General features: G+C 47.2%; 1 protein-coding gene across 5 annotated transcripts in view; it reads left to right on the top strand.

The window, feature by feature from the left end:
* ADAM22 (ADAM metallopeptidase domain 22) overlaps nt 1–20,156 on the top strand; it is a 1,877,697-nt gene that overhangs the window by 1,272,736 nt on the left and 584,805 nt on the right. The window lies entirely within an intron of this gene.

The following is a 20,156-nucleotide window of genomic DNA, read 5'->3' as shown; positions in this document are numbered from 1 at the left end:
ACCCAGGCATTGATTTTGGTGATATTACCAGTTGGCGCTACACAGCCACGCCCCCAATGGTGTCATATTTTACTACAGAATGTGGAGTAACCATAACCCAAAATTTGGCTGTCAAATTCCTTCACCACTTGCAATAATGGTAATTCAGATAGGCAGTATTAGACTAAATAATATATTTTTGTTCATCGTGCTTTGTTTCTCTCCTAGCATTATCATCAAATGGGGATCCACGGCAACATACTGAACTGCTTATTTTCCCATACATATTACAACATATTGAGTCCATTCACAGCAACATGGCTCTTATTTTTTCACAATTTTTTTCTCACAAATTAAAATGATTTTGATGTGATTATATTGGAACAATTGTACACTATCCTGCGGTTCACAATGCTTACACTATTCTGTCTAAAGCACAGTTGGTTAAATGCAGTTTTCCATAGTGGCTTTGCAGTGACTGCACATTACGAATACTGTGGTAATGTGTAGTTTATGTATTTACTTATATACAGGAAGAACAATGCTCCTTTGATCGCAAAAGAACATACAATAGATAAGAAATCAGATTTGACAGGAAGCAGTGAGCTTCTTACAATGGGGTGTGTTGGAGTGACATTCTGACCAGGCTGTGGAGGGGAGTAAATGGAACAGTCACCGGGGACAATACATAGGTTGACATATATAGATTAAGGACAACCAATATTGGACATTTTCAAGTGCAGGTAGAGCCAGCTGTGCTGTGACCCTACTGGGTGGAGTGCTAGTGTAGAGGCAGAGGAAGTGAGGGACAGAGGCAGTTTAGAGGCAAGAAAAAATGTTAGCTAGCAGGCAGATGAGGTAGGTTAAGAGTGTAACTCGGAGGTGAGGAGGTAGGATTTTAGTTTGCTTCTGAACAACTCCATGTGGGCTGTTTCTCAGATTTCTGGGGCAAGAGAATTCCATGCAAGTGGAGCAAGAAGATAGAAAGAGGGGAAGAGAGAGGAAGCACAGGGAGGGTGATGACCCACAAGGGTAGCCAACGAGGCAAAGCAGTGATTATGAGAAAGCTTTTATAGTCGGATAGAGGAGGAAATATACAGTGGTGCCTTACCAGGGATAGATTTGTGAGCCAGGAGAAGAAATTTGAATCTGGCCCTGTTTTGCCTTGTCAGCCATCCAGCCTGGTGTAGGTACGAGGAAGTAGCTGTGAAGTGTGGGAGTTCAAAGAGAGTCCTGGTATCTAAGTTAATGATCTTGTTGAGAGGAAAGAAAGCATAGCTGGGGAGACCAAAGCGTATGCTGGAACAGTTGTCCAGTTTAAAAAAGACAATAGTGGTTAAGAGATGCTTGGCGGTGTTAAAAGGAATGAGGTGCCTAATTTTCCTTATATTTAGGAGGTTGAGGCGAGCTACTGTCCCAGTTTTAGAAATGAAAGTAGAGAAAGTGTGTCATAGATGATGCCATGGTTTATAGCTGAAGAAGAGTAGGGCAGAGTGTCAGGTGGGAACTAAGTAGGCAGATGAAGAGATCAGAGAGAGATTTTGGCATGGAAGATCACCTCTGTTTTGGTAGAATTAAACATCAGAGAGTGCAAAGCCTTCCAATATTTAATGGCAGAGAGACGGTTGGACATGTTGATAGAGTTTAGGAAAAGAGAGGATTTGGGTGTTGTTTGCAAAGAGTTGGTATAAGAACCCAAAGGAGGAGATTAGTGCCCCAAGAGCTGAGGTGTAGAGTGTAAAGTGGAGCCGACCCAAGACAGAGCCTTGTGGAACACAAACAGAGGAGCGAGTTGAGAGGTGTTGTTGCTCTAGGAGACAGAGAATTGGCAAGGTGCAACGTAGGATTCAATACAAGCAAGGGCTTGATCACGAATCCCAAGAAGAAAAAGAGTATTAAGGAGATCAGAGTGATCGACAGTGTCAAAGGCAGCAGACAAGTCAAGGAGAATTAGGATAGAGGATAGGTTTGCGTGCTTAGCAGAGGCAATGAAGTTGGAGACATTAATGAGAGCAGTTTCCATACAGTGACAGGAGCAAAAACCTGCTTGTAGCAGGTCTCAAACGTTGTGGATGTCTAAGAAATTGTTAAGACGGCTGAACACACTTTCAAGCACTTTAGAGTAGTGTGGAAGGAGAGAAACAGGGTGAAAGTTAGCTGGTAGTTTCGAGTCAACCCCTTGCTTTTTTAGGAGAGGGATGACCATGTCTCTTTTTCAAAACAGAGGAAAAGCAAGCAGCGTCGAAGGACACGTTAAAGAGTTCAGCGAGGTGAGAGGCCACTAAAGGCCGAGGAGCACAAGGGTCTAATGGGGCATGAGAAGGGTTAGCCTTCATAATCAGAGATAGGACATCTTCAGTATCAGTCTGACTAAAGTGGGAGATAGAGGCAGAGGATGATGGTAGAGTATGCAGAATGTAAAATGTAGGAGGAGGGAGTGTGAGGAAGGTCAGGGGAGAGTCTCTACTTTTGGAAATCATTGAAGCAAAGATTCTTGCTCTGAGAGTAGAGTTGATAGCCATACACTTAGGAGGAGTGCAATTGAGTTTAGGATGCCCTGTAGCCGGCAAGGATGGGTTAGGTAGAATTCCCTTTTTGTTTAATCAAGAGTTGACTTGAGAGATTTCAGGGCAGAGAGGTAAAGTTGCTTGTCCTCATACGAGTGGGTACGCCGCCATTTGCGCAGCAGCCGATGTATGACTGTGCTCAGAGAGCATGTGAATGGGGTGATTCTGAGACTTAGGGATTAAAGTAAGCATTGAAAAGTGACAGAAGAATGAGTCTTTCAGTAGGGATTGGAATCTGGAGAAGGCAATGTGAAGAAGAGTGAGAACTGTACGCCAGAGAGAAAGGGGGAATGGTAGAAGGTTTAAATTTCCTTTTAGTAATAAGTGAAGCAATGAGTGAGGAAATGTCAGAGGGTGGAAAGAGATGGTGGTGGAAACAATTAGGTTATCAGATATGGATGGTGTGACTGTTGTATTAGTGTCTGAGAGAGAGAGGTGGTGATAAATAACAGATCCAAAGATTTACCCTGTGTGTGTGTAGGTAGGTTATGAATAGAGTGGAGAGCATGGTCTTCAAGAGAATGCTGAAGTTCAGATTTCTGAGAAGTGTTTGTAGGGGAAAGGTTTAAGTTACCTAAGAGAATTAGGTGATGTTTAGTTGAAAGAGAATCTAGGCGTTGCACAAGATCATCAAAGAATGGTCCAGTGGGACCAGGACGTCGATAGATGGAGATGATGTGAACTGAGCGAGGCAGAGCAATAGTAGAGATGGTGAATTCAAAAGAGGTAAGATAGGACATAGCATTGGAGATTTGTGAGGCATTGAGGCCGGAAGAAGGTAGGTGCCCGACACCTCCACCTCTGCCAGTCAGTCGAGGAGAGTGGATGAAGGATAGTTTGGAGTCATGTAGTGCTGCCTGAGTGGCAGCAGCAGATGGAAAAATCCAGGTTTCATTGATAGCAAGAAGGTCTGGGGCGGAGAATTGGAGTGAAAGTAGTCCGTGATAAAGGAAGCTTTGTTGTATACAGACTGAGCATTCCAGATTGCAATGTTCAGTTGATGAGGTAAGGAACAATAGAGAAGTTGAGTGTCAGAGGAAGAGAGGCAAGGTTGATAGGTGTTAGAGGAGGTATGGTTAGCTTGCTGGCTTTCTTTGTTGGAAGGAGGTGGAAAGTAGATGGAGTAGTGTGAGTTTTGAGTTGTGAGTTTTATAATAGGAATAGGAAAGGAGGAAGATGCAGAATGATTGGAGAAAGTGTAGGGAGAGGTGAGTAGAAGGAGCAGCAGGAGGAGAAGGAGTGAATGCATTATAGGAGAGTGGAGGGACAGTACAGTAATTAGGAAGCCTGGGGTACTCACAGGTGCACCAGGGAGAAAGACAAGAATAAATGCTCATAGACTAAGAGGCGAAGAGGCTGGTTAATAGCGGGTCTTCATCCTTCACTGTTCCGCCATTAACTGGGATGTCCCTGGCTGTAAACCCCTAGGAAGTGTCATCTGATCCCATAGTCCATCAGTGTTTGGTCTCTCTGATATTGTCCCTGATGTTTCTTCCTGATTGGTGTTCCCACAGGAGCCTCTTGTGGCCTTGGGCTGGAGATGGGGTTGATCCAAGATGGCAGCAGGAAGTGATGCCACCAATCCAAGATGGCCACAGGAAGTGCGGTCACCAATCAAAGATGGCTACTGGAAGTTATGTCTCCAATCCAAGATGGCCGCTGGCAGTGTAGTTTTAAGTAGAAAGTGAAGACAAAAACCAGAAGGGATGACACATACTCTTGTCACCTGATCGCCTCATCCTCAGTGGTTGGTCTCACTGATATTGTCCCTGTTGTTGCTAGGATGAGGCAATTTCTTTCTTATTGGTGTTCCCAGAGGAGTCTCTTGTGGTCTTGAGCTGGAGATGGGGGTGGCCCAAAACAGATGCATACATGTTGAGCTGTGTGTGATGCTGTCGCATGGGTGAGAGATGAAATGTGGATTGCTGAATGATGATGCATGCGTCAGCAGCATGAGTGTGCTGAATGTGATTTCCAGAATAGTTGAAAGAAATCTGGCAGATGAGTGGATGTGTCGGTTTGTGTTCTGTAATATGTACATTGTGTACTGTGACAAATCTGGACAATGTGTCCGTTCTCCCCCCAGGGGAGCAACCCCCTTTAAGACTAGGAGTTGAGCCTGATATGCAAGACCCTCCCTTGGAAGACAGACATCATTTAATTGACTCTAATGATGTGCTTAAAAGGAGAACAAACTATGAATGGAACAGGAAATCCCACGTTGGGAAGAAACCAAATGCTATGCAGAGGCAAGCCCCTGTAGCATCGATGTCCTAGAGGGGCAAAGCCACGTCGAACCACGAAGCCAGCGGTGATGGGCTGAGCAAGAAACCCGCTAGCCGGGGTCTGGAAGGAGGGTACCTTGACCAAGCAAGAGGCTCTAGTCAAGGGAAAGTAGAGGATGGGAAGACAATCTTCATGGGTGTCGTGACCACTGAAGAGCAGTGGTGGGCCTAGTACCCAGCAACGTACACCGAGACCCAAGAGAAGAGAGGAGCCTGAGGTCCCGAGCTTCTACCAACAGGAGCCTTTGCCACCATGAGGGGTCTACACAGGGAAAGAGATGATGCAGACGTGTGAAGGCAAGCGAGATACATGTCTGCAGGTTGCCAGGAGCAGTGAAACCAACACAGGTACAAAATACAAAGTGACTGTAATGGGCACCCGGCCCCAATAATCTATAGAGAAAGGAATACGAACTAGGTGATTCAGGAATGGAATAGCTGCCAAACATATGAAAAGACACAAGAACGCAACGGGCACCTGACCCTACTAATTGATGGAAAGAGGGACATGAACATTGTAATGTAACGTAAGGCTACAAAAGCAGCCAATGTATGAGAAGTTCAGAAAACGAGACAGGCACACGGCCCCAATAAATGAGACTGGAAAAGCTACAGACATGGTTGATCAAAGCTGAAACAACCACCAAGTATCAAGGAAGCACAGATACAGGTCCCTTGTTGAAACAGAGTGAAGGGAAGGTCAATACTTTGTAAGATTGAATACAAAATGCATGATTTCACAGGATGCTGTATTCCCCCATTTGGGCAGAAGCCCTGAGTTCATTTTATACTTTGGGAAGTCCCAACTCTACGGAGGGAAAGGAAGATGTGTATATTTTCTAGCCATCTTGGTGGGATTGGAACACTTAAAAAACCTGAAACTGTTTCCTTATCCAAGAGAGAGGGAAACCCAGACTGACGATAATTGTTCATTTTCCCAAAAGGATTGAATACTAAAACTGTGGAGGCAATCTGCAAAAACTGTAAGCCTGAGAACAAGTTGAATACAAGGGGGCCAGGCAGAAGTCCTACCCTTTTCTTTTTTAGTTAGGCATTTTTCTAAGGTGGTAGAGCCAGTTAGGTACTTATGCTTTTGGACATAAGACCTTTTGTTTGGACTTGACGTGCACCCTTAGTTTTTCTTTTGCTAGGTGGAGAACTTCCCTCATAGTGATAGGGCAAGTTAGGAGTTTTCTTTTAATTTAAATAAAATCCCTTTTTGGACATATCATTAAGTTGTCTGATTCCTTATTCTGGTTCGCCACAGTACCTACCTTGATGTGAAGAATAAAGCAGAGAGACCACAAAGGGGGGCGGGCAACATGGCGGCCTGACCACAAAGCTCCTGTAGCCACACCACCATAGAGACGTAGATGCTACCCTGTAAAGCCTGAGATGCACAGGAATACCGCGGCCACCAGTGGTAAAGGTATTGGGCAACAGCTTCTTGGCTGCATGCTACCTGTTGGAGATGTTCCAGTGATGGATCGGTGTAGAGGCCCAGCGAGGCCTGGAAGAGGGGTCGGCCATCCACGGCAAGTGCAGGAAGCGGGGGCCATAGGCGAGAACCCTGGCATGAGTATGTAGCGGGGACACATCACCAGCTGTGTGGGACCCACACCCCGGTCCCTTGAAAGCCGGAGCCGGCTGGAGGGGGCAGTGTTGGGTGGCCCGCAATGCACACAGGGATCAGAGGAAGAGACAGAGCCAGGGGCCTGACCCCTCTCTGTGCTGCACTGGTGTACAAGGTGCTGAAGAGTGAAGTGATAGGGCTCGGACAGACCCTTGAACAGAGTTTTTGGAAGGGCCAAAGATGGGGAGAGCACCGCTGAGGGAAGTTGCACAGGCCCTGCTGTGAGCTTGGGGTCTACCGCACTCATGTGATGTATACCTTGGAAAGGGGGAGCAAGCCGGGATGGACTCACCTCAGAGCTGATTGGGGTGCAGTGACAGCAGCAGACGGTGGGGTAAGAGTGGTGGGGTGTTGGCTATGTTAGCTCCTGCACATCCCTACAGATAAGGGGCAGTGGGCTCTCACCCTCTCTCTATATGGACATGGCGGACTGGCATGACTTAAGTTCCCAGGCGCCCAGACCAACCACGGAGATGGCCACAAAATCTGACATTCTAAGCATCTTGCAGGAGGTGAAGGCCCTGAGGACTGATATTCAATAATCAATATTGGAGGTGAGGGGCAGAGTCGAGAAGGTGGAGGAAAGAATAGAGGCCTTGGAGAGCAACCACGTGTCGGTGAAAGTACTCAAGCTATCCTTTGATGTCAGATTGAAGGCATTGGAATGCACTGGCAAAGAGGTCAGTATGAAAATGGAGGAACTAGAAAATCAGGAAAGGCAGAACAATATACGCCTCTTTGGGGTATCTCACAAGGATGGGGGAAATGTTTCAGAGCGGAAGGACAAAGTTAAGCACATCTTGCAGACATTGTACAAAGATGGCATGGGTAAGCCTATCATGTTTGATTGTTTACATAGGTGCTGAGGAACACCTAGGTTTCTAGTGGCAAAAGGCCACTATTTCAGTGACAAAGTTGACATCTTGAACAAGGCAAGAAAAGAAGGGTCCATCGCACAGGAAAGGTCTGAAGGGAGAATGTACCAGGACCTGTCAGTTGCCACACTAGAGCTCAGGAGCCAATGCAAACCCCTGACCACTTGGCTAATGGAAAGAGGGTACAGATAAAGGTGGGTATTCCTCTTCTCGCAGTTTATTTAATATGGGGGACCTGATTACAGGCTGGAAGACCCTGATGAAATTCTACAGTTGTTGGAGGAGTTGCAAGACAGGGGACCCCCGAAGGATATGCTGTCTAATAAGGAGAAGCAGGACAGGTTCCTTAAGGTGTTCACTGGAAGTAGCACATGAAAAGAGTTGGCTGGAACAAGAAAATTCAGAAAGATGAGCCTGATGTCTTCAAGGCCCAATGGCACTGCATTCTTTTCGATGGATGTGTAGGTTGAGAATGAGGGATTGGCGCTCAAAACTGAGCAAAACGGCACAGTGAAAACCAAGCAGAAATGGCACTCTAACAATTTCTCAAAAGGGAGGGAAAGGAAAATTTATACAGGGTTAGACTCTTTAACAGACCAGCAACACTTCCCAAGTAGATTGGGAAAAAGTTAGGCAAGGCAGTACTTTAGCATATGCAATACTGAGGTGAAAACCGGGTTTGGTGTGGGCTGTTGCTGATGCAATCTGCAGTGGGGCTGATAGGGGAGAGTGGTGGAATAGCAGGGGGCAGCGGCTATGCATAGCGTTTATCAAGGAATGATTTGGGGGGGTTGCGGAGAGTGAACCCATGAATGGCCTGGTTTGGTCCAGGCGTCTCAAGCGTTGACCAGACTTGACTGGTTGTTCCACAGTTGTTTATGTTTTTAGTTATTGTTGACAACAGGGAGAAGACAGTGGGAAGGGTTAGGTGGGTGGTTGGAAACAATGCCAGAACCAGACATGGTGCATAAGGATGTGTTGTTTGACTGCACAGCGCGGTCCCCTGGTGAGGAAATCAGTGCATAGAAATAAAGGTCATAGGCAATTCAATGACTAGCACAAGGGGAAGGGTGATTAGGTTGGGCTCGCTGAATGTAAAAGCGCTGAATTCATAGACCAAGTGGTCCCTCCTAGTCAGAGAAATGTCCAGGCACAACGTGACTATAATGTTCATTCAGGAAACTCACTATGAAAAGCGGAAGAAGCGGAAACTACTGGGGAAGAAAACGCCCTATATGTATTGGTCGTCAGGCCAAGCTGAGAGAAGGGGGATGGTATCTTGGTAACTCGTGAACGTCCAATTGAGGAGGTCCAGACAAAGAAAGATCAGGAGGGTAGGCTCCTCATGCTCAAGGGGAGGATGTGGGGGCAGAAGAACATGTTGGCCGTGCATTATGCTCCAAACGCGCGCCAGCTCTGGTTTGTTGACACTGTACTCCACGCCATTGATCAATGGGCAGAAGGGGACAGAGTAGTTGGAGGGGATTCAAACATGCTTCTCCTCCCAGTGTTGCAGAGCGTGAGAAATTTGACATTTGCTTGCCTTCATGGTCAGCTGGGCCTGCTCATGAGCCTGCAAAACATATCCTAAGTGGTCAACATGTTCTTTCCAAGTAGGGCTGAACACTGCAATGTCATCCAAGTATGCCATGCAGACGTCCTCCATCCCATTCAGAACCTGGTTAACCATCCTTTGGAATGTAGCATTTGCATTCTTTAAGCCAAAAGGCATAACCTTAAACTGGTATAAGCCAACTGGGGTGGAGAATGCAGTTTTCTCTTTGGCATGGTCTGTCAGGGCTATTTGCCAATAGCCTGACGTGAGATCAAATGTGCTGAGGAACTTGGCTGAACCAGGTCTATCTACTAGCTCATCTCTCCATGGCAAAGGATAGGCATCAGTCTTAGTGACTGCATTTAGAGCTCTATAGTCCACACAGAATCTCAACTCCTTGGATCCTGCCTTTGGTACTAACACAACTGGCTAGACCATGGACAAGTAGAGGGTTCTATTACCCCGAGATCAAGCATCTTGTTGACCTCTCCTTTGATGTGGGTTCTGACATTTTCTGACATTCTGAGGGCACACATAGAGGAAACCATCTGGAATTACTTCCAGTAGAACGATACAGAGGCAATGGATTGAACAGTAGTCTGGGACGCTGCATAAGCAGTGATTAGAGGGGAGTTTAAAGCAGAAACAACGTCTTTCCTGAGTGCCCGAGACTCATTACGCCTAACCTTAGAACAAGAGGTGGCGAGGTCACAGAGAGCATATACACTCAAAACTCCAGAATGTCAGATCGCTTTTGGAGGCACATGTGGCCGATAGATCAGCCCATGCCCTATTACAAACCAGAAAATAATACTATTTCAAGGGAATTATAGCCAATCGCTTTTTGGTGTCAAAAATGTGAAAACAAAGGGTCAGAAACTATATTACACAGTTTAAAAAATGGCATGGGTGAGTTTAGGATGGGGAAGAGGATAAGCTTGAAATTATGGTAGCTTTTTCTAGGTAATTGTTGGTAGCTGAAAATCTTGGCTCAGAGACAGAGAGTCTAACTGCATAAAGCGCATTAACTGGGGTTGTCAGAAGAGGATAAGTAAGCTCTAGAGTACCTCTATAGACTCTATGCCATCAAATAAATCCCTATGCCCTGATGGGTTTGGGAATAGATTATATAAAGCATTCAAGCCATGTCTGGTAACACCCCTGACCAAGTTGTTTAATACAATTAGGGAAAGGGGGGGTTTCACGGGACATGTGCCTCTCTGCTACGGTGTTGATACTTAAGCCGGGCAAGGAACCAACAGAATGTGGGAGCTATAGCCCATATCTCTTCTGAATAACAACGCTAAACTAAACGCAAAAGTCTTCGCCAGATGATAAATGGTGGTACTTCCCAAGATTATTCATCCCGATCAAGGGGGATTAATATTGGGCCAACAGGCACAAGACAGGAAGTTGATTAATGTTATTGACTGGAGTAAGCAAATGGGTATGAAATGCTCGATTGCAGCGTTGGATGCCACATGGACATTCGACAGCATGGACTGGGATTACCTTAGAATCGTCCTGGAATCATTTGGTTGTGTCGGAGTCTTCATTTAGATTGTCATGGCAAACCTTCAGATTCCATCTATGAAGCTTTACTTCAAGGGAGACTCTTGGAAGGGATTGAGATCAGGAGGGGCACTTGTCAGGGTTGCCCCCTCTCTCTGTTAATATTTGCCATGGCCATGTAACCCCTAGGCAGTATTATACGGCTGAACGATGAATAAGGGGGATGGCAGGAGTTGGTATTTCTCACAAAGTAGCGTTATATGCAGATGATGTTATTATTTATGAGAAACACATCCCGCACGTTGCCTAAGGTGACGAAGACAGTAGTTGAATGTGTGGGTGCTTCTGGATTCACAATCAATTTCACTAAATCTAAAATCCTTCATATATTGGAAGACCCCACTGGGCTAGCAGGATAGTGCAAGGATTTTCCAGTAATTTGGGTAGAAAGGGAATTGGAATATTTGGGGGTAAAACTGATGGCGGACCAAGCGACTCTCTACAAATGAAATATACTCCCTCTTTGGGCAAGATTGATGGGTGGCTTACAGAGATGGAAGAAGCAACACCTAACATGGTTTGCTGTATTGCAGCTTTTAAAATGACATTGTTACCATACTTTGTACGTGGTGGGCTCGCTGCCAATAAATATTCCATGACCTATGGTTAAAACCTTGCAGAGAGCCGCCTTCTCCTTTGTATGGAACAAGAAAAGGCCCAGAGTTCCCCGGTGTGTGCTGTTGCAGTCTCCCTTGATAAGGGAGATGGGAGTCCCTGACATAGCGATGTATACTATGGTGGCTCAGATAGCACGCATGCTGCAGTGGGCAGCAGAGGACTACAGGAAAAGATGGTGTCAGCTCGAACAGGGCGATACCACCGTGCCGTTGGGGGTCCCTTCCTTTTTTGGGTAGAACAGCGCGGTTGGCAGGAGGTGTTCTATTGAATGCCACTAAATGCTATCTGAGATACTGGAATGAGGTGCTCCGACAGAAGGGTGTGGCACCGGGTTTGGGACCACTTACTCCCATGAGATATCATTCGGAATTTGGGCCAGGTTGCTGCAACAGTTTCTGGGAGGGTTGGAAGGGATACCCAGCACTGACTGTGGCTGATTTCTACAAGGATGAGTTCCCTCTTTGGTTTGAAGAATGCAAGCATACATTTCAAGTAGGCCAAAAGGAGCGGATTCACAACTTGCAGATTCGGCATTGGATTTCGCACAGAGTGGTTAAAGCAGCTGGGACTAGACCTTCATGGGGCTGGAATTTTCTATGAAAGCAGGGGTAACTCAGAAGGTAATCTCTAGGTTCTATTGGTTATTTGACAGAGCAGTCCCTGAAGGTAGGTTATGTTATATGGTAAAATAAGAAAGAGATCTGAGTGTCACGATTTTGGATGTGGAATTGGGCCAAATTTGGAGGAGGGCCCATAAGGCCTCAAGATCTGAAACAATTAAGGAATCGACCTGCAAATTGTGCTTTCGCTGGTATCTCACACTGTACAGACTCCACAAAATCCACAAGTACTCTTCGCCAATGTGCTGGATAAAATGTGGGGAAGATGGTGATCTACAACATATGTGGTGTTGATGACTAAAGGCACACATCTTTTGGAAAGAGATACTGGGGCACATCAAGGACATCACAGGGGTGCAGCTGCCTCTTTCCCCAGTCACAATACTTCTGGGGGCAGTGGCAGATGGGTTGTATGCAGCTAGTGGGGCGGAGGCGATATTGTTAGCGCATATGCTGACTGCAGCGAATGATCCTTGCCCATAGATGGAAAACAACTGAGGGCCCGTTGGTGGCCCTGTGGTGGGTGAAATTGTGGGGAGTGCTCGCCATGGAAAAAGTATGCACCCTAGTGTACGGCATTTATCAAAGGTTTTTTCAGGTGTGCACCCGTTTTATGAGCAAATTGAAGATAGGGGACATCTCCTCCATAAACCGACAATCCTGAACATTTTCTCCGTACTGTGAAAGGTCTTGTACTATGAGTAGATTTGATTAATCTTCTCATGTTTGAAATCATGTCATGCCACATTTAAGGTGGGGGCTTGGAGGGGTTTCTTTTGGGTTTCTTTGGTTACGTTATGGCTACACAAATATTGTCAAGGATCTGGAAATATGCACCTCTGCTGGACATTGAGTTTACATTGAATTGTGTTAAGGAATATACAAATGTAAAAGAGTGTATGATGCCGGATCTTTACTTAATAAATAAAGCTTTAAAACCAAAAAAAAATCTTTGTGGACAACATGCATGACAAATCCCTGCATTTCCTGCACCCGGGCCATGATGTAGAGAATTGCTTCATTTGCCAGTCTTTTTCATTGAAAACCCGAAAGGATCGTCATTGAAGGTTGGTGACTTGGCTGGAGGAGGGTGACATGGCCTCTGAATCGGCCTTAATCTGAAGTCATGCCTCTGCCGGGGTCTGCAGGCCTTTGGAACGTACTCCCTCTGCTAAGAGGTTGAGGCCAAATGGGGACACTTCCCTGGGGAAGAAACCTAAGACGTGACATAAGTCGCACACCTCACTATCCTCCCATCGAGGACTACAGCGGCTGCCCGGTCACGTTCTACTCCTTCCATTTCTTCGACAGCCCCATCCACAATTACTGCATTTTCAAGCAAGATCACATACACTAATTGACTAAACTATCGTCTTCGTCTCGTTCGGCTGAAAAAAAAGACTACCGTTGACATCCGCGATGAAAACACTGTCGATGAGCCAAAGACACAAATTGTCATCAACACCATCCAATTCGTAGACAACTATAGCATCAACGACTCTGTCGATGAGCCGCTGATTAGAGTCTACCACCTATTCATCAGCGATTGCATCATCTACGATAGCCTCTTCGATGACCCTGTTGCCGAATACTACCACCATCGCCAGGATTGCTTTGCCTTCCAGACTGGCATTAGCACCATTTGCACCATTATGGTCCACGGCACCCTTGATGACTCCACAGGCACCAGTAATCGCTTCATTTCCCGGCGGTGTAAGTGTGGAAAAAGAGATGCCTCCAGCACTCTCCTTTTCACCCTGGAGCCTGGTGTGTCAAAGACCCTACCTGACCCAATTGTGCAAGAGGGTAGCATATCTGAAGAAGAGCATCTGGAGGCTTTATTCTCTGACAAGGAGGAATTGGAAGGGTCATCTGACCCAATTCTGCCAGCACCTCATCAACCAGTGCAATCACCTGTTCCACCCACTGCTGTGCCTACAGTTCCCTTAGAAACACCACCAGCATCCAGGAATTTGCGACTAGACATCCGGTCTACTTTACAAACTTTGGTCACAGAATTGCAACAGCGTTTACCTCCACTAGCCCCTCAAGGTACCCCTAGAAGGAGCCCTCTAGCTTTGCTCTTATGCCAGGACTTAGCTCCACCACCTCGCCCTCCTCTGCCAATGCCTCAGTTATTCTCTGTCCCAGTGGTGACCCTCACAGACATTGATTCCTGTCCAGACACAGATACATCCCAGCAGACACATACTACAGATGAGTATGACGACCTGGTGCCAGTGGATGGGGAGACCCCTGATCTACCTTCCTGAGATTTAAAACCACACTAGGTTCTTTTCATGCATGGTGGTAAAGCTCTTAGACCTCGTTTCAGAAGGCTTCCTGTTTCAGAGATGTGAAAGCCTCTAGGAAATCAGTTGTGGCCATCCCTTTGCTTGATAATATCTGGGAGGATGGCTTGTTATGAAATATACATTCTGCACTCCTCCAAAAAAGGATCCCCTGCAGAAGAAATATAAAGTTCTGGATACTGCACCCAAGTGTCTTCGTACTCAGCTATGTCCTGACTCTGTAGTGTCAGCTGCGGCAAGGAAGCGATCAGCCAACACTTCTTTTCCATGCATGGTGCCCTGCCCAAGGAAGGAAAGCAACTGGATGCTTTTGGAACACAGGTGATTATCATAGCCACCTGCACCATTAAGGCAGACAATTCATTAGCCATTCTCTAACAGTACAACAGGAAATTGTGGTATAAAATGGGTCCTAGCTTAGATTTCCTGCCAGACGATAAAAACAATGAAGCTCTTGCCTTATTACACGAAGGTGAGGCTGCTTCGGATCACACCATCACTGTAGCCCTAAATATAGCAGACATGGGTTTCCGCCAGAAGTGTAATGGAGCGGTGCTGAGGTGCCAAGGGTGTTTAAGCCACCAATTTCTGCCCTGAAGTACAGTCTAAGGTCATAGACATGCTCTTTGATGGATTGGACCGCTTTGTTAAGAAGGTCGACGATACCCTTCAGGCAATCAAGGCAGACATGGATACAGCCCATTCCCTGGGCACCCTTCAGCAGCGGAGACAGTCCAGTCGATCCAATCAGAGCCAATTCTCCACAAGCTCCAGGGATTATCGACCTTCATACCACCAACCGTCTCACACCAGCTTGCAAGTGGCGTAATGAGGGAGGTCGCAGGCATATGGAGGCAGCCAGCGATGGCACAAGGCTTCCCCCAGCATTCAAACTCCCAAGCAAGCCTTGCCAACATGAGGACCTGTGCCCCTACTTCTGCACCGCAGTGGGAGGCCGGTGGTCCCAGTTTGTTGATCTGTGGCGCAACATCTCCACCGACAAGTGGGTGCTCAACATCGTTCAACAGGGTCACACCCTCGAATTTCTGGGCAAATGCCCCTCAATTCCACCAATAAAGAAAAAGGAACAACATCTGCCCCTCCTCTTACAGGAAATTAGGTCCCTACTAAAAAAGGGGGCTATGCAAGCCGTACCATCACACCTCTGGGGCTCCGTAGTGTACTCCAGATACTTCCTGGTAAGAAAGAAGTCCGGTGGGTGGAGACCCATCCTCAACCTCAGGCAGCTCAAGAAGTTCCTCAAATCGCAGAAATTCTGCATGGTCACGCTACAACACATTCTCGACCAGCTGGAACAGGGAGACTTCCTCTACTCTTTGCACTTTGAGGATGCCTATTTCCACATCCCCATACATCGTAAGCACAGAGACTTCCTTTGCTTCATGGTGCAAGGCAAGCATTGCCAGTTCAAGGCTCTGCCGCTCATCCTAAAATCAGCATCAAATGTCTTCACAAAATGCCTATCTCTGGTGACTGCCTATCTCAGCCACGCAGGCATTCACGTCTACGCCCACCTGGAAGACTGGCTGATACATGCCCCTCAATGCCGCTAGCCCTGAAGCACACCAAAGACACCATTCAATGCCTGATTTCTCTGGGATTCTCCATCAACTTTCCAAAGTCATGTGTATCGCCGTCTCAGAATGCTCTGTCCCTGTGTTCATGGCTAAACACACTGTCATGTCTGACTACCCCATCAGAGGAGAGTGTCAGCGCCATACTCCTCAAGATTCAGCAGCTGTCCCCTGTCCATTGACGACAGTCTATTCCATCAAGTCTCTGTTAGGGATGAAGTCTTCCTGCATCCTCTTGTTTCCTCACTGCAGACCGCATATGAGGCCTCGCCAGGAGTTTCTGGATGCGAGGTGGCAGCAGGTGGCAGCAGGTGTCGGGCTCCTGGAGCGACAAGATCACCCTCACTACAGCATTCTGACAAACTCTCCATTGGTGGAATCATCATGAGCACCTCGAGCAGGGCGCGGCATTTCACTAGCCAACACGCCAACAGGCCCTGCCTCCCTGGAGGGGTGTGGAGCCCACACAGGCTAAAGTCATGCCAAATGCCACCAGGAAGAAAAAACACTACCCATAAATGTCTTGGAGCTCCGAGCAGTGTTCTGGGCGCTGAAGTCCTTCAAACCCCAACTCCAGGGCAAGGCTGATCGCATATTCACTGACAATATGAACACTCTGTCTATATCAGGAAGCAGGGTGGGACCCGCTCACCCGTACTGTCCAAGGAAGCGCAGGGGCTGTGGAACTGGGCGATATCACAGAAAATGTTTCTCATTCTGTTTCATCTGGCAGGGATACTCAATACTATTGTGGATTCCCTCAGCCTGGAGTTATGATCCTGCCACGAATGGGAGCTTCATCAGTGCCAAGTTCTTCTTTTCTTCTCAATGTGGAGCCACCCACAGATCAACTTGCTGGTCACAGCGGGCAACTCCAAGTATCCCCAGTTTGCCAGGAGATATCCTGAATTGAGGAGTCTGGGGGACCGCTCCTCAATCCCCTGCAAGGGCATGTTCCTCTATGCATTCCCACCAATTCCGCTTCTACTAGGAGTGCTAAATACACTCAAATGGAGTCACTGAAAGATGATCCTCATCGCTCCTGCATGTCCATATCAGATTTGCTACTCTGACCATCTTCATCTGTCTGTGGCACCTTGCGCAAATCTACCTCCTCTACCAGACTTGCTCTCCAGAGACAGAGGGTCTGTCCTGCATAACGACCAAGCCTCCATGAAGTTGACGGCTTGACTCCTGCAGCCCTAGAATTTGGACAGTTTAGAATGCAGTAAGCTTCTGGCAAAGGCTAGAGCTCCATCTACCCTATCCTGCTACAAGCACAATTGGAAGCGCTTTACTTCCATTATGGTGCCATTCACAACGGCTCGACCCTCTTCACATCAAGGCTAATCAAATCCTGCCATATCCTCTGCCATCGGCAAAAGGCATAGGTGATATTATTTATGGTGATAATTTATCGAGCAAATGGGAGTGGGGTTTGTGGGGTATCCCCAGCTCCCTTAAAAAAAATATGGGGGTTGCTCAGGTGTCACCTGCAGGGTGCATGGGCTAATATTGTTGCAAAAGTACTGCGCCATTCTTGTATGATGATATTTTTGCAGAGATATTAACACATGGAACCTATTAAAGTCCATCTGGCGGCTATCTCTTGCTATACTGTTGCTGGCAAGCCTTCCCTGTGGTTCCACAGGCTGGTTAAGGAGTTCCTCAAAGGTCTGTTCCGGGTTTACCTCCAGTAAAGGCTTCAGCACCACCGTGGGAGCTAAATGTGGTCCTCTCCAAGTGAATGGCCCCTCCACCTGGCTCTATCATGGAAGACTGCTTTTCTGGTGACTATTACATCGGCTTGACTTGTTGGAGGACTACATTCTCTCTCCTAAAAGCCTCCACACTTGACCTTTCACCAGTCAAGGGTGGTGTTGCGCATTCATCCCTCCTTCATGCCAAAAGTTCTGTCAACTTTTCACCTAAATAAGCCACTGGTTCTGCCCATATTCTTTGGCTCTCCCACCTCTCCTGCAGAGAGGGCATTGCACTCGCTGGACATTGCACGTGCTTTAAAGTGTTATATTGCATACACAAGAGACTTTCACAGATCTTCACAACCTTCTGTGACATTTGGACCTGTTGAAAGAGGGAAGGCCCTGCCGAAAGCCTCCATCTTGCATTGTCATCGGCTTGCAAACAGGCCTCTGCCAGGTAGACCAAGGGCACATTCCACCAGAGCTGTGACTTCTACTACTGCGTTCCTGTCTTGTGTTCCCCTGCTTGACATCTGCGGGGCAGCTGGTCTACCCACAACTTCACAAGATTTTACTGCATTGACAAGGATTCCAGGGAGGAGTCCCATGCCGGCCAGGCAGTTGGAGGTGAGTGTTCCAGGGGTGAGTTTCTGTTGCTTCTGTAGAGCTGTACTGCCTCCCATTGGTTGTGTATATGTGCTGCTGTGTATCTGTATTCATGAGCATGTGGAATCATGAAAGATCCAATGCTGGAGAAGGAACAGGTTACTTACATGTAACTCCTGTTCTCCAGCATTGGTATCTTTCCTGGATTCACATACAACCCTCCCTCCGACACCCCTATGACTCTCTTCTTGGTTCTCACAGCCACATTGTTATGCTCACCTGGCTCCCACAGGGGCATCGGTCGGATCCGGACGGCTGCGGTCTCCACCAACGTGATGCGTAGTGCAGAGATGACTGACTGGACTGGCCCTCCTAATCTTGTCTGCGTGACCCGTGAAGTATTCTCCTGCAAGTGGAGGGATGGATTTAGCCACCCGTGAATTCAAGTGCTGGCACCCCCCACAGTCCTCCCAACTAATCACCTCCGAAGTGCCCTCTCAGCAATCTCACCTTATATTCTTGAAAGATGAGCTCTCCATCCTGCATGGATTGCAGGGGCGCGTTGATGCCAGTTACTTCACTGGTTTGAAGGCGTGGGAGAGTTCCGGAGAGTATTGACTCTGAGGGTCCTGGCAAGGTCCAGTAAGTATCAAGTTCATAGAGTTCAATGTGTCCGATGTTTCACTCTTGTCCCCCCTTCCTTCCTTGTCTTGCAGCTGAGATCGTGAAAAGATGCCCTCGTGGCAGCTGGTGGCGCTCAGGTAAGAGTCTGTATTACCCGACACTGTCCGGTAAATGTTTAACGTGTTGTTTTCTCTCTCTTTGCAGGTGCGGCACATGAAGATGTGGAGAGTTATAGAATAATGCCTCCGGTGGTAAATCGGGTAAGTCTATGGTGATAAGAGTTATATTTGTTGGTTTTCTCGGCTCACCTTGTTGTTTTCTTTTGTCCCTCAGGTGCCGGAGTTCAGCGAAGAAATGATGGAGGCAGCGCCGAATCGAAAGATGCTGCGAGGACTGGTGAGTATGGCGCGGCGCTGCAGCTGGAGATGCGACGCGTACAGAAATGATGTTCTTTCCAGGTCTGGAGGCGAGATGGATCCAGTTTCAGGTGAGGAATTCGAAAATAGTTTGTTTTCTAACCTTGTCCTTTTTTTTCCTCTTTGTTTTAGGAGCTCCAGATTCGAGGCGGGCGTGGCAGAAGACTGGATGCAGACTGCAGGTACAGTGAGCGTTACGCTGCTGGATGCAGAATAACACGAAGCGTGCCCTGTTGTTCGGGCGTGGTTTAAATAGCCTCCAAAGTAGTTCCAGGTAAGAAGTTCCCTAGAACCACGCCCGAGTAAAAAATAGTCCCTGTAATAAAATAGTCCCATCCAGGCCTCACGTTGTCTTGGACTCACTAGCAGCATGGTCTGCATGAGGTAAGTAAAGTCTATGAGCCTGGCGCCTATGGCGCCAGGACTGATTTCTATGATGAGCCTGGCGCCTAAGGCACCAGGACTGAACCCAAACAGCCCCCAGCCGGGGCTGCTGGGGTTTTAATAAGTATCTGGATGCCTGCTCCCGGAGCTGATGGGCTTGGTCCTGATGCCCGCGTGTAGGCATCATGACACACATATAGTACACTTACAAATTTGAAGATGGCCTCCAGCTGTGGAGCTAAGGCTGTCGTTGGCTGGGGAAGTATGAACCAAAGTGAGCGCAATCGGCTATATAAGTGCCAAGCCGTTTCTAAGCTTTAAAGCAAACTGCTTTAATATTACAGAGGATTTCCAGCCTGACGACAAGAGATGTCATTCTGGGAGGGCAAAATGGTCCCTTGCCCTGGGCCCACACCTTGGAGGAGGGCCCCACAAGGCTGCCTAATCTAAAGAAGTCCGTTTCCATTGTTCACCAAACATAAATAGCACATGTCAGGATATTTTATGGCATGCTGCTGAGGCTAAACCTATTGCCTGTGTGTGGTACATTCTGCTTTGAATAATGAATCCCGTAATGCTTTCTGTGTTTACAGTGATACACAGTTTGGATTCACCTTCTGTAGCATTCTCTCCTTTCTGTGGGGAACATATTGCCCATGTGCAATAGCGAAAGTTGAAATGCATATTGATAAATGTGAGTGATGTGATGGTTCAGAATATAGCTCAGTGTTCTAAACACTCATTGCAGAGATCTGTGTTCATATGCAAGATTACACATCCAAATTTCCGCAAGGCCAAATGAGCCATTCCTT

Source organism: Ambystoma mexicanum, chromosome 2q (assembly GCF_040938575.1).
Source record: "Ambystoma mexicanum isolate Mex_15411 chromosome 2q, UKY_AmexF1_1, whole genome shotgun sequence".
Classification (NCBI taxonomy): Eukaryota; Metazoa; Chordata; class Amphibia; order Caudata; family Ambystomatidae; genus Ambystoma; species Ambystoma mexicanum.
Note: the sequence above shows the minus strand (reverse complement) of the source record. Positions and strands in the feature narration are given on the sequence as shown.